At 35.7% G+C, this 15,786-nt stretch overlaps 1 protein-coding gene across 5 annotated transcripts in view; it reads left to right on the plus strand.

Moving 5' to 3' along the window:
• TAF1 (TATA-box binding protein associated factor 1) overlaps positions 1 to 15,786 on the plus strand; it is a 64,425-nt gene that overhangs the window by 36,516 nt on the left and 12,123 nt on the right. The window lies entirely within an intron of this gene.

Here is a 15,786-nt window from a genome sequence, read left to right on the forward strand (position 1 = left end):
TAAGTAAACGTTGATTGAGCACCTAATATGTGCTGGCACTGATAGGTGCTACAAATCTAAAATCAAATTAGATATGTTCTCCGCCCCCAATTGGTTATAGTTTAGTGGGGGAAACAGAGAAGAAAAATGACAGAACTTAAATATTATGCTGGTTGCATGTGCAGAGTGCCAAAGGAACACAAAAACATGATATCTAAAACAGAATGGGACTGGAGGAAGCTTTCTGGAAGAGTTTTCTTAAACTGAGTTCTAAAGGATCAGTGGAGTTTGCTAAGCAAAGAATGTGGAGGATAAAGCATTCTAAGCAGAGAGAACAGCAATATGTAAAGGCATGGAGGCCTGAAATTACATAGTAGGTTTAAGAAATAAGTTATTGGGGTTGCAGTTAAGTGTATATGTTGGTGAGTGGTTATATGTGGAGAGGTAGACAGGTGTCCAATCATAGAAGGCCTTGTGTATGCAAGAGTTTTTGCTTTATCCTAAATGGGAAGACATTAAAAGATTTAAGCAGCCAAAAGGCAATCCCATAGGACTAACTCCTGAAGCAAAATAGAAGAGGGAGCTAAGGGCAATTGAGAGACTTGCGCAGCATACTGAGGTCTCAATGAAAATTCCACACAACTGTATAACTTCATCAGCAATATTCAGCAGCCCAAGTAGCGTGGCTGTCTGTTTGCCAGATAGAAGGGACAGATAATTAGAAGGATGAGATGAAGGAAGCGACAACCAGAAAGACAGATGAGGAAATGGGTATTCCAGGCAAAGACAATATAATGTTCAATATCATGGAGGAATGAAAGAACAGGGTGATTCAGGGAACTGTACTTGACTAGAACCTATGTATTTCATTAAGCAGAGTTGTAGGAGATGAACCTTCCCTTTTTGTTCCATGTAGATTGGGTTAAAAGAATCTGCTTTGTCCCTTGTGCTCTTCTTCTTCCTGATTAGAAATTGGAGAGTGGAAATGCCCTTTGTCAGGTCACTTATGTCAGATCATTTATCTCTCCATTATTGTCTCCTGAAAACACCTAAAGGCAATCAGCCAGAATTCTGGTAATAGAAGTTGGTAGGCTCACAGATGTCTAAAAATGATTATAACAAGTAATAAGCAAGCAAGAGTGTCACAGAGGCTGCTTGGCCTAGTGGTGGCTGCCTTAAGATAGAGGGCAGATCTATAGGAGCTTGTGTAAGGCACTAGGAAAAACCCAGAAGATGCTAACTGTAATGAGTAGAGGGCAGATGGACAAATCACAGAAGACAAAAATCAAATGCCAAATGAAAATGAATAAATATTCAGTTGTGCCTAGTAATCAAAGAAATGCAAATTGAAACAGATAAACCATTTTTGTGCCTATTAGATGAGCTCAGTTTCTTTTTTAATGGGAGTATTCGATACTAGTGAGGCAGGTACTCTCACATGTGCTGTTGGCAGCATAAAATTGTGAGACATTTCTAGAATGCTCTTTGACAGTATTGAAACTGAAAAATAGTTAAGTGAACAGACTTGATAGTCAGGTAGACTTGAATTTGAATATTGGCCCCACCACTTCATAGCAGTGTAACTTTAGGCAAGTAACTTAGCCTTTGCTTTCTCAATTATAAAATGGGGGAAATAATAATACCCTCCTTAGAGGGCTATTTTGAGGATTAAATAAAATAAGGCATGTAAGTGCTTAGCACCTGGTAAAATAATCTATCCTAATCAGAGATATAGACAAAGCTGTTCAAGGTAATGTCATTCATATTCATGAGAAATAACCTGAAGGGTTAATATAAAGAGAATGATGAGTTGTTATGCCACCTGTAAGAAAGATTATTGTATAAAGATTGAGAGCTTATTTTAAAACTAATGACAAAAGTGCTTAGAATACTAAGTGAGAAAAGTAGAACACAAAACTATTTCATCTCAGTTATGCTTCTTAAGAAAAGATGTCTATATGTAGAAAAAAAAAGACTGGAAGGAAACCCATCAGTGTGATAATAGTGGTTATTTCTGAGATGTAAGGTAAGGATTGTCTTCATTTTCATCTTTTATGTGTTTTCCAAGTACTCTACTGGTATGGAAGGCAAGAAACTCTTTGTGGAGGAGGTAATTTTAGAGCTGAATTTTGAAGGATGATGATTATTGTAGCTACTTCTTCATTGAGCACCTACTGTGTCAAGCAACTAGTCAAGTGTAGAAGGGTGGGGAAGAGGTTCCACACAGTGCAAATTCAAAAGAAGATGAGAGCGCCTTGGATAGGGCAGTACAAGTAGTTGATGTTGGCTAGGGTGCAGAGTGAGAGCTAGTTTTGGTGTTAAGAGATGAATTTTTAAAGTTGAATGGGACCAAATCATGAAAGGCCTAGTATGTCGCACTAAGCGTTTAAAAAGACAGACCACCATAACAGATATTTTAGTGAGATCATTCTGGAAGCTATCTGAAAAATAGAGGAATGAGATATGGAGAGCAGTAAAGAAACTTGACAGTAGTCCAAGAGCTTGAATTAAGTAAGGTAGGTAGCAATAAGTATGGAAAGATGGGGACAGACGGTAGAGATATTGAGGAAGTAGAATTGATACCTTCACACATGGCAGGAAGTTGGGGGTATGCGTAAAGGACAGGGAGAATTCAAAATGATGCCAAGTACTCATACGTTCTTGGTGAAAACAAATTGGTAGACTTTTTAGACAGCTGTAAATGTGCATTCCCTTTGACTGAGCAGGTTCACCTCAAGGGAATATTCCACACAACTTTGCGAAGACATATGTACAAATGTACAATTGTTTGTAATTGCAAAAACAGGGAGCCTTCTGAATATCGAACAATAGGAAATTAGTTAAATTATGGTACATCTATATGATGGAATAAGGTTTAGCTGTCAAAATGGTAGATTAGCTAACAAATAAAGCTGTATTTTGTATCTGCTGCTATCAAAATATACCCAGGATGTATTGTTGAAAACTAGATCACTCAACAGTATGTACAGAAGGAGTTGCAAATTCAGATCCTACAGAGGCCAGACAGGTACATAAATGAGTGAAATGGGCTCAGTAGGGACAGATGAACTGGAGCGTACATTCCCCATCTAAAGGGCTGAGTCACTAGTTCAATTGTTGCCATAGAGCAGAATTACTAAAGGGAGAGATGGAGGATAATTTTCACTTTATACTTTTTTGTACTTAGATGTCTGAATTTTTAAAATTAAGCATGAAATACTTCTGCAATTTTAAAAAATTTCCATTTTTTGGAAGGATGGGTAGGTCAGATGACATTCAGAATTCTGACATGGGCAACTGGTGGTGCCATTGACTATTGTCCTTCAGTATCTGTGGGGGATTGGTTCCATGACTCCCAGGGATGCCAAAATCTGCAGATGCTCAAGTCACTTATATACAGTGGCATAGTACATGCATATAACCTATACGCAACCTCTCCTGTACTTTAAATCATGTCTAGGTTAGTTACAATATCTAATACAATGTAAATGCTATGTAAATAGTTATAAATACAATGTAAATAGTTGCCAGTGTGCAGCAAAATCAAGTTTTGCTTTTGGGAACTTTCTGAAATTTTTCCCCCAAGATATTTTCAATTTGTAATTGGTTGATTCCGTGGATCCAGAACCCGCGGATACAGAGGGCTGACTATAATGGGAAATACAGGAGGAGTGGTTTTGGAGCAGAAGTGATAGAGTTCAATTTGGGCTGTGTTGTATTGAGGTAGTACATCCAAATGAAGACTTCTAGTAGATAATTATCTGTATATAGGTCCAAAGCTCAGAAGAGAAGTCTGTACTGTTTGTGTATGTGGATTTTTTTTTCAAAATCATCAGCATGTAAAAATGTAAGTAGATGAGCTCAAATAGGGAATAGGGTGCATTCATTGAACTCCCTGATGCTGTAGGTGAAATATGGTTGTATGTTTTTCTGGGTAGAAAGACCATAACTTTATCAGATTATCAAAGTTATACGTGACCCCAGAAAGTTAAGGACCACTGTTAAGAGAGAATGTAGGTTGAGAATATACTTGACAAATACCAAACCAGCATTTAAGGGATCAGGTGGAGAATACTGAGGAGTGGCCAAAATGAAAGAAGGAAAGCCAGAAGAGAGTAATGTCCTGGAAACCAAGAGAAGGGGAAAATAGCCAACAGGTCAAATGCTACAGAGAAGACCAAAGAAAATGGTCTTTAGAAGAGCTATTTTGGGGGGAGGGTAGACCTCAGTGGTGGAATGCATGCTTAGCGTGCACAAGGTCCTGGGTTCAATCCCCGGTACCTCCATTTAAAAAAAAGAAAAAAGAAGAAGAGGTATTTCACTGCAGTGGTAGAATCAAAAGCCAGACTGCAGAGGCTATGAATGAATGAGAAGTAAGAAAGTGGAGACTGAAATTTGCCTGTGAAGGGAAGATAAAGACTTGTAATCAGTATGTTGGAGGGGATGCAGGCAATTGGACAGAGGGGGCCTTTGTGTAGGTGAAAGAGAAGAAAATGAAGAATGTGGGATAAGATCCCTATGAGAGTGGGAAGACATTGAGAAAGTTTCTGCCCAGTAGCCTCTTACTTTCTCTAGAAAGCAGAAAACAGGGTCTTTTGCTTAGAATGAGTGAGGTGTGGTGGGAGAGAATTTGAAGAGAAATGTAGATAAGGGTTTGAATTATTTGTCATAGGAAATTTGAAAAGGAGCTGATTTAGGGACATTTCAGAAATACTAAGCAGCCTTTGAGGGTCCAGCTGAAGTTGAAGACCATTCATTTTTATAGCGGCATCAGTTGGCACAGTTGTTTAATTTTTGTCAGTGCTCATCAAACCAAATTACGGAACTGAGAAAGCAGGTGATATAATTAATTCAGGACTGGGATTTTGTTTCTGGATATATTGGAAAGATCTGGAAAAGATGTTGTTAGCAAGGAAAAAAAAGGTGATAGTTGAGCTTCTCAAACTTTGCCACCAAAGGACCCTTTATAGCAGAGGATTATTCCTGCATAGCCTCCAGTTTGAGGCAGTATCCCAAAGCAGCTCTACAAAAGCTTGAAATTTCTTTGACAATTCATGTTTTATCTTTTAAATTTATGCAAATTTTGCATTATGCAAAACCTGTACTTGAACATGTTTCAAATTTTTTACCAAATTACTGTGTATCCTCCCCCACCCCCACCTACATTTCAGTAAAACTGCCAATGAAGAAAGTTCTGTCCTACAATTTCCAGCTGTTTTAGCCTCCTCAGATGCCAACGTCTGTCTCTATGACTTAGCGAGGCTTTTCTTGGGTTCAGCAGAAAGCCAAGGATGGTTGTAGCGCTCACTTCCTTTATTTCCCTTCTCTCAGGAATCACAGTCCTACACTTCTTGGTTGAAAGCAGTTGTTTCATATGTTTAGTGGTTTTTTGGTTTTTTTTTTTTTTTTTTTCAGTTTTCTGTGGGAAGACTAGTCCAATAGCAGTTACTCCATCATGCCCAGAAAGTCTTTTAATTTTGTTTATGGTATTTTCTGACATAGAGAAACTTTATTTTTATGTAATTAACATTTATCAATCTTTGTCTTTATGATTTCTATCTTTGGTATAATTGTTTTAAAGACCTTCCCTACCTGCAAGACATCCAACTATATTTTCTTTTAATACATGTAATATTTTAAACATTTGAATGTTTATCAATTTTAAAAAATAAAATCTAAGGTATAAGGTAAATATCTAACTTATTTTCTCTTCCAAAGGAGTAACTAACATGTCCAAGTCATATTTATGGAATAGTCTATCCTTTTGTACTAATTGAAATGCTACCTTTATCATATACTAAGTTCTTATATATTCTTAAACCTATTTTGGAGCTTTCTATTCTATTTTATTTACTTCTGTATCTAATCTGTACTTTTATCATCAGGTAGTATCACTGTGATCATCATTCAGACTTGTAAGTTTGAATTCCTCAGCTATGACTTAACTTCACCCAGTTATCCTAACTAAACTCCCAGGATCATTTTTGTTAGATTCTAAGTTGTCAACTAATCAATTAATACAAAATTGAAATCTTACTTTAATTTATGGATTAATTTGAAGAGAATTTATCTTTATAATAATACAGTTCTCCATCTAGGAGCTCATGTTTCTTCATTTATTCACGTTTTCTTTTCCTCCCTCAATAAAGACTTCTAGTTTTTCTGGTATGATTTCTAGGCACCTTTTGTTTAATTTATTCCTGTACGTTTTATAGTTTTTGTTGCTTTTGAGCATTTATTTTTTTGTTGTTGAGTTTATTCTAATTTAAAAGTTTTGCTGCTATTGTACATGTGCTTTCTCCGCTCCACCAAGTGGTTATTAGATCTAAAAGTTTCAGTCAGTTTGAAGAATATGAATAAGTGATTCAGTATTGTTCATGGGTTAATATAATACTTAAATTATTTCCATATACTAGTTTGGTCATTAATGAATATTAAGGTTCTTTTTTTCTGTCAATGACTCTCCTTAGATTGGGGCCAAGATATAAATATTCCTACATGCAGGTTAAGTCTTTTACATCACTGAAGAGAATAAAATCCCCCTCGATCCTGCTTCAGCCTCTTGCTGCCATCCTTTCTCTTCACAGCTGACTTTTTAATTTGTTTTTATTGTGGTAAAATACACACAACATAAAAATTTACCTTTTTAGCTATTGTTAAGTTTACAATTCAGTGGCATTAAGTACACTCAGTATTGTGCAAGCATAACCACTGTCCATTTCCAGAACCTTTTCATCATCCCAAATAGAAACTCAGTACCCATTAAACAATAGCCCTGTTCTCCCATTTCCCCAGTTCTGGGTAACCTCTCTTATACTTTCTATGAATTTGCCTTTTCTAGGTACCTCATGTAAGTGGAATCATACAGTACATAGAATATTTGTCCTTTGTGTCTGCCTTTTATTTTGCTTGGCATAATGTTTCCAAGGTTCAACCGTCCATGTTTTAGCGTGGATCCGAATTTCTTTTCTTTTTGTATGAGTATGTAATGTCTCTCTCCTATTCTTTACCTGCCATTCATGCCTCATTCAGCTTTAATCTGGCTTCTACCCTGCCCAATGTACCAAGTAAACAGGATCACATAATTGCCAGGTAGAGTGGGCACTTTCCAGTCCTTATCTTGACCTCACCCCAGTATTTGACATTATTAACCATTCCTTCCTTGAAACTGTAGTATGATTGGCTTCATAACGACTTTCAGTTCTAATTTTCCTCTTACCTCAGAGCAGTCCTTTTCAGTCTCCTTTGCTGCATATTCTTCTGCCTGTTCCTACAACTTAACTACCACCTCTTTCCTGATGACTCAACTCTGTTCTGGGCAAAGATTTGTGTACATCCCAACCACTTGCTGAACGTTTCCTCTTGGATGTCCCAGAGGAACGTCAGACATGCCTCAAACTGAATGTTTTCTTCTTTCCTTCTCTGTTCAGCTTTCTCCCTCTGTCCTTTACTTGAGTCAGTCCTTTACTATTTCCATTCTGGGATTAACGGAGCACTAGCATCACCAAGTAGCTATATCTGGAAACCTCAGTTTGATTTTGATTTTGATTTTGATTCTTTCCCTTGAATAAGTCCCTAACTTCCAGCATATCACTAAAACCCTCATTATATTTTGCCTAGATTATTACAATAAATAGTCACCTGGCCAATGTCTCAACTTCTAGATTTACCTCTTCCTAACCTATCAGATAGACCTATTTAATAATTTACACTTCTTATAAGAAAGTCAAACATACAGAAATAGATAAAGTAAATATTAAAGCTTCTGCCTACCCTCCCAACTCCTGTCTCCTATAGTTTAATTCCCCAGAGGTAACGGTTTAGTGTATATCCTCCTATGCTTTTTCTGTGCTTAACACAAAACATGTTAAATAATTCACAGTTTGCAACAAATTTTTTTACAAAAGTTATCATTTTAATAGATAATTCTATGATTTGCTCTTTGCTTATGAACATATCCTGATCCTCTTTTAAACTTCTATTTTGAAATAATTTTAGACCCAAGAAATTACAAAAATAGTATAAAGAGTGCTGTGTACCCTTCACTCACCTTCCTCCAGAGGTGACATCTTACATAACTGTGATTCATTATCAAAATCAGGAAATTGATATTAGTGCATTACCGTTAACTAGATTATAAGTCTTATTCAACTTGCACTTTTTAAAAAATCTATATTCATTTGTGTGTGTGTGTGTGTAGTTAGTTTTATGCAGTTTTATACTGTCATGTAACCACCACCACAGTCAAGATTTAGAACTGGTCCATCATCACAAAAGAACTCTGTGACACTACCTCTTTCTATCTGCATCCCTTCACGTGCGCCCACCAGTCTCCTTGTTCCCTGGCAACCACTTAGCTGTTCTCCACCTCTGTAGTTTTGAAGCTTAAGCATGTTATATAAAGAACAATACAATACTTTTGAGATTGACTTTTTTTCACCAAACATAATTCTTAAGATCCATCCAAATTACTGTGTGTATCAGTAGTTCATTTTTTTTATTAAGTATTTTTTGTTTCCTTTTTAAATTTTTTCTTTCTATTCCTTTTTAAGTGGAGAAGGTAATTTTAGGTTTGTCTGTTGTTTTTAAACAGAGGGTACTGGGGATTGAACCGAGGACTTTGTGCATGCTAGGTATGCACTCTACCACTGAGCTATACCCTCCCCCAGTAGTTCATTTTTAGATTGTTGAGTAACGTTCCATTGTACCAGAGTTTGTTCAACCACTCAGTCATTGAAGGACATTTCAGGTTTCCAATATTTTTCTATTATGAATAAATCTACTATAAACATTCATATACAGGATTTTGTGGGCATATAGATTTTCCTTTCTCTGCGGATAAATGCCCTAGAATGTAATGGTAAATGTATGTTTTGCGAGAAACTGTCATACTCTTTTCCAGACTGCTTGTACAATTTAGCGTTCCCACTAACCATGTATGAATCCAGTTTCTCTGCAGTATTTAGTGTTACCACTATTGTAAGAAAATTTTATCTATCTGACTGTGTTTTTACTTCACATTACCCTGATTTGCCATTGCCATCCATATATTTTCTTTGATGAAGTGTCTGTTCTTTTCTTTGTCCTAGTTTTAATTCCATTATTTTCTTATGATTAATAAGTTTTGAGGGTTCTTTATATATTCTAAGTACACATCCTTTATTAGATACATGATTTACAAAGATTTTCTTCCAGGCCGTGTCTTGTCTTTTCAGTCTTTTTGACAGTATCTTTGGAAGAGCAGAAGTGTTTAATTTTGATAAAGTCCAGTTTCTCAGTTTTTTCTTTTGTGGATTGTGCTTCTGGTATGTCTCTAAGACATCTTTGCTTAACCCAAGGTCACAAAGGTTTCCTGTTATATTTTCTTTTTAAAAGTTTATAGTTTTAGTGTATTACATTTAAGTCCATGATCCATTTGACTTAATTTTTATATATGGTTTGAGGTTTAGGTTGAGGTTCATTTTCTTTTTTCCCTGTCGATGTCTAATTGCTCCATTAGCATTTGTTGAGAAGACTATCCCTAATCCCAGTGAATTGCTGTGAGCACCTTCGTAAAAAAACAGTTGAATGCATAGGTCTGTTTCTGGGTTTATTTTGTTCCACTGATCTGTGTACCCCTCTGCACACTGCTGGGATTACTGTAGCTGTGTAGTAAGTCTTATCATCAAGTAGAATGATTCCTGTCACTTTATTATTTTTCTAAATCGTTTTCTTATTTTTTGCCTTTCCACATAAATTTTAGAAGAATCTGGTCTATATCTATTAAAAAAAAAAAGTCTTGCTGGTATTTTGATAGGAATTGAGTTGAACCCATAGATCAGTTTAGGGGAGAATTGACACCTTTACCGATCCTGTCATATTGGTAGTACGTAGAGATCTCTATCATTCTTTTCAATGTATTCCATAGCAGGGTTAAGAGGATCATAATTGATGTCATTGCACGTTTGTAGGAATATTTCTGTAGGAAGTGTTGATAGATGTTCTGAAATTGTGTTCCAAAAAGACTACCTGTTTATAGTAAAAATAACAGTGAAGGAGAGTGCCTGTTTCCCTATAACCTCTCTAACCTGAGAATCATCAATGTTTTAAAATCTTTGCCAGATGATTTCTGTAAAATTCAAGTATACAACTTAAACTAAAATTTTCCATCAAAAAATACATACTCATTTTTAAAAATTTAAACCATATAGGCTTGTATAAACTGAAAAGGAATAATCTCTGTGTCCTTCCCCTTCTCCCATCTCCCATCCCCCTCTCCAGAGTAGTGTTGGGTTTGGTGTGAAGCATTCTGGGCCTTTTTCTGTGCATACTATGTGCTTCTTATTTTTTGACAAACGAAAGCATATATTCTGTTCTATGATTTTCTTTTTTCACTTGACAATTATGTTATGGACGATTTTTCATTCATCTAAGTATGTGATCTTGTTTAAGTAAAATCTGTTCATATGTGATTCAGAAAGGCAAAAGAGTGAACTGAATGTCATGAATGTTTCCGAAAGAGAATATCTAAATTGGATTTCTACTTTGCTTTTAAAAATATTGTGGCTGCTACTATGTATAAAATAAAGTATAAGGGTATAATTGCACACTGTAGGGAATATAGCCAATATTTTCTAATAAGTGCATAAGTATAATCTGTAAAAATTTTGAGTTAGTATGTTGTACACCTGAAACTAATATAATGTTGTAAACCCTAACCCTAACTATACCTTAAAAATACATATACATACATGTGTGTGTATGTATGTATATTTGTATATGTATATATATATAAATTTTAAAAATATACTGTGACTGAAGGAGAGGGAGATTGCCCAGTGGTAACTGTCACTTGACATTTCATTTCTGTGAGAATGAGATTTTCACTTCTTTGTTGTACAAGAATTCAGTTTCTGCTTAAATGTGATAGAAAATAGACTTAGGATGTCCATAACTTACTAGCCCTCTTCTCTTATGGTACTGAATTGAGCTAGTAAATAGTGATATAGCAATCTGTTACAAGGCAGCATCTCACTGAAAGTCCCATACTTATATGAGTTGAGATAGTATAATATGCCAGTAAACAAATGTGCACCAGGAAATACTAAGGCTACAACAAAGTCCACATTTAAAAAAACATCATTTGGGAAAATAAAGATTATTATTTATTAAAAAGAAAAAGGAGACATAGAAAAATAGGCTCTTTCAGCCTGGGAGTTTCTGTGATGTATTTTCAAGGCAGTATGTTTTCTGTGGTGTCAGGAGAAACAAAACCAAACCTTATTACCATGAGGAATATAAATCAATGTTAACTTCCCCCATATTACTGTGGCTGGTATTATACAGAGTTAGGTAAAGAGTACAGAAAGAAAAATAGGCCTAAATCTAGTAAGTGATTGCTGTAAGCACCATGAACGCAGGAACCACGCCTGTCTTATATCACAAGTGCTCAGGATAATGCTTGGCACATAGTAAACACTCAGTAAATATCTGTTGGATGAACTAATGGCCAAAGAAAGAGGTGCAGTACCAGGAAAAAGTGGAGAATGGTGCTATAGAAGCCACGGGATTAGAGCGTTTCAAGGAAGAAGTGAATGTCAGTTGCAAATACAACAGCACTTCTATGGTTGAGTCTGAAGAATATTCACTGGATTTGGCAGTTAGCGTATCACTGTTGACTTGATGAGAACAATTTCAGTGAAGTGTTCTTTAGTACTGCCTCATTCTCTGACACAGTTGCTACTTTCTCTATGATCCCTTAGTGCTTTGTATGTTTTTGAAATTCTGAGTTTCTGTATGTGGATCTTCCATGAAGCCATGAAAGGGCATCAAGGACAAGAACACATCTCTTGTTTATTGCTTGTTTTGTTCTGTTGTTTTATTTCTTATCTGTGTATCATCAGAGCTTGGCATGGTACCAGACTTATAGTATGTACTTAAAAATGAAGAGTCAAGCTGTTATAAATTTTACTCTACAGGAAAAGTTGTTTTGAATTGTCTATATTGTTATTTTTCTAATTGTTGTGGAGATACGAGATGAATGTGTTTTTTAAGTTGCTAAATGGAATAGTCCATTTAGGGGAGAAAAGAAGTAGTTTATGATTCTTTGGGCCTTTTTATCAGGTAGGTGCTGAATGTAAATCCTACCCGTGCCCAGTGAGTTTTATTTCCCCAGTTCCCCTCAGGATAGTTTCTAGCTTCTTGAGTTTCTCGTCCAGATTCTAAGTGAGGTTCTGTTACTTGAGTTTGAGAGCTCAAACCTCTTATCTTGAAAACTAAACGTCGTAATTTGCATTTGATCCACGTTGTACTAATGTAGAGAGCCTAGCTACAGTCTGAAAGATTAGATTCACTTCTCTTTTTACCTTTTCTGGACCTAGTTTGAGATAAACATCTAAGAATTGGGAGAGCCCAAGGTCATTTCTTAGGGATCTGTGGACTATGCATAATTGAAATTAGCAATTCTGGTTTCTTTAGGAATTAGCTGTGCAGATTTTTTTCTTTCTTCGTTTTTTTGGTTTTTTTTTTCTTTTTAAGTCTGGCACTGTTTTTTTTTTTAAGCTCTTCATTGCTACTGAGATTTTATTTTATTTTTTAATTTGAATGATTCACATTGTGAAACAGGCATATCCCCCACACTGTTCACTGTTAGGATAATAATTTATGCTTGTTTTGGCACAGTGTTCATCATCTTAGGAGGAAAGTTATTTTTAGTATTTGTGGAAATGTTCTCAAAGGAAATGTGAGCTTAGGAGTGATCACAAACCCCCTTCTCTTGGTTGAGCAGGACTGCTCACCAGCCTAACTTGTATTTTTCTCTGAAACCTTTCAGATAGCAATAATACTTGTTTTCCCTTTCTAACTAGAACCACAGAGCTTGTAACTTTCCTTTCTTCTCCTGACATTATTAAAAAGGGAAATTAACTTAGAAAGGACAAAAGGAATTTTCTTGATTTTGGTGGAATATCAACTTTCCAAAGCTGTCATTGGAATTATCACTATTTAAGGACATTTGAATTTGAATTACATGTGATTCTGTAGGCTGCTGCCAATCCTTACGAATGAGGTAGAAAATATATATATATATATATATATATATATATATATAATTTTTGACATTTACAGTTGTTTCACCATGATTTAATAAGGAGAGAGCGAAAAGGCAAAATATATTCAGAAAAATGTTTCTTTTTGTGTCAGTTATTCTCCTTTGGGCACAGCAATAATTCATAGATGGCCTTATCTTTCATCTTCTTTTTCATGTCATTCTGGAAATCACTCTATAAATTCTGATTTTCTCTATAATAATCCCTTAGGGACTGGGAAATAGGAATTTGGTTTCTTCTTACTCTTTTCTCCACGTACAACAGCCACAGCATCTTTATTATTCCCACAGAGGCCCTGTTTTTCACTGGATGACTCCTTTCTTCCTAAACTGTGAAACCTAAAGCTGATCATCTTCCTCTTAGTAAGCACCTGATTGCTACAGGATATAGAGCAGTAATGTTAGCTTTATGGAGATAGTTATGGACCCCCTTTGAGACTCTGATGAAAAACCATGGATCTTCTACCCAGAAAAATATATATTACATACAGAATTTTATTTATAGTTTCAGGAGATTCATGAATCTGTCTTGTCACCACCCCATTCAAGAATTCCTGGTATAGGTAGGGATAAGAAAACATCTAGATATTTTTACCCTTTTTTGGTGGTGTTAACAGTTGTTTGCCAACTCCACCGCCATCTTTCATCAAAAATACTTACGTGCTCAGCGAAAAAAAATGTTCATGTATAACTGAAAAATTGTGCTCTACACTGAAATTTGATACAACATTGTAAAATGACTATAACTCAATAAAAAATGTTAAAAAAAATTTGAGGACCACTAAATAAGACTCGAATAAATGGAGATCTATAAAATGAGTTTTAAGTAGACTTTAAAAAAATACTTCTGTGCTACTTTGCAAAGAGTAGAGTAATAGAGTTAAATAGCTGAAACCATTGTAAGTCTTGTGCTTTTTTGGGGGGAGGGAGGTAATTAGGTTTATTTATTTATTTTTAGAGGAGGTATTGGGGATTGAACCCAGGACCTCATGCATGTTAAGCATGTGCTCTACTACTTGAGCTATACCCTCCCCCCATTGTAAGTCTTGAGAGTATCTCCAAAACTGAGAACAGACACAGCTAGTAATCAAGAAGACATAGACAAGTGTATCAGCTATGTAAATAAGTATATTTTTAATATTCTGGGGGCATTACTAGTGGGTATTTCTTTCAGTGGTATGTTACAAAGAAAATGGGGAAGGAAGAGGTCCCATGTTTAAAATGGTTTAAAGTGAGAGAGAACTTTGCAAATGTATAAACCTAATTTTTTTCCCTTTATTATGAATGAGAGTATTGACTAACTGAAAGGGTTGGTTTTATGTTTAGGTTTCAAAACTGAAGGGCTGAATTCTTAATCTCTACGCTGGAATTTTAGCCATGAGGCGGGTCCTTGTAGGTGTCAGAGCCAGGATCCTGTAAGAAACTGATGTACTGGCTCGGTGAAGGAGGCCTGCAGCCCGTATGCAGCCTGTTTGCTCTAGCAGCATGCATTACTATCAACACGAAAGCTTGTTTTATGGCTTTTGCAGTCTGTCTCCATCGGTATTTTGAGGACCAACCTATTGGTGGCCCTAGGAGATTAGAACTCTAGAAACTTGAGCTGCAGTCTTCTTATCACTCAAACTGTTCTTGTTTGTGAGCCAACTCTGGCTGTCTTTATTTATTTACTTACTTACTTGGATATTTTTTAAATTTATTGATTTTATTTTTTATTGAAGCATAGTTGATTTACAATGTTGTGTTAGTTTCTGGGGTACAGCATAGTGATTCAGTTTTATATATTTGTATATATGTGTATATTCTTTTCATATTAATTTTCATTACAGGTTATTACAAGATGTTGAATGTTCCCTGTGTTATACAGGAGGACCTTGTTGGTTTGGCTGTCTTTACATGTGTCCTAAATGTCTTGGTTGACTAGGTTTTTCTGGTTTATTTGTGTTTAGCACAGTCAGCTTGTGTGAGGACACAACTTTATTTTACATCTTTTATAAAGACTGGATGGTTTATACTTGTGAGAGGTTTTAACTGAAGGAGACTTATTTGTTAATGTAATAGCTTGCAATAGTCAGAGTAGGGGTGGCATGTAAACTTCACATGCACATGTGCTGTATTTTTTTATCCTTTACATCCTGATAAATAGTAGGTTCAACATAAGGATCACTTCCTCTGTGAAGCCTTTCCTAGTTCTTCTTTCCTTCTTACATCCCAGAATTGGCCATTGTGCTAGACTATATAAGCTTCTTGAAGATACGGTCTATATCTTACTCATTTCTGTGTATAATTCCTGACACATAGAAGGTACTCAAAAAATGTTTTATGAATGAGTAGGTGAATGAACAATGTATTGAAGAATATTATAAAGCACTTAAGGCAAAGAGTAAAAACTCAGATGCCTTTAGGCTCCAGGCATAAATGAGTTAAGCAGACCTGGTAGGGACTATGGTAACCTGGAGAACACATGCCTTATCTAAAAGGGACAGCTGCTACTCAGATCCAGCCCACTGGTGCCTTGTGAGAATGCTGACCCTGTGTTGCCATATCTTTTAATTTTTTAAGAGAAGCCAGACATTTGTGTTTTTATAGGAAATCTCTAAATGTTGCCAACTAATTAAGATTTTTTAAAAACTTTTTCTTGAGGTATAACTTACATACAGAAAAGTGTATGTATTATGAGTGCACAGCTCAGTCCACTTTCACTAACTGAAGTGATTTTTTTAAAT

Source organism: Camelus ferus, chromosome X (assembly GCF_009834535.1).
Source record: "Camelus ferus isolate YT-003-E chromosome X, BCGSAC_Cfer_1.0, whole genome shotgun sequence".
NCBI lineage: Eukaryota > Metazoa > Chordata > Mammalia > Artiodactyla > Camelidae > Camelus > Camelus ferus.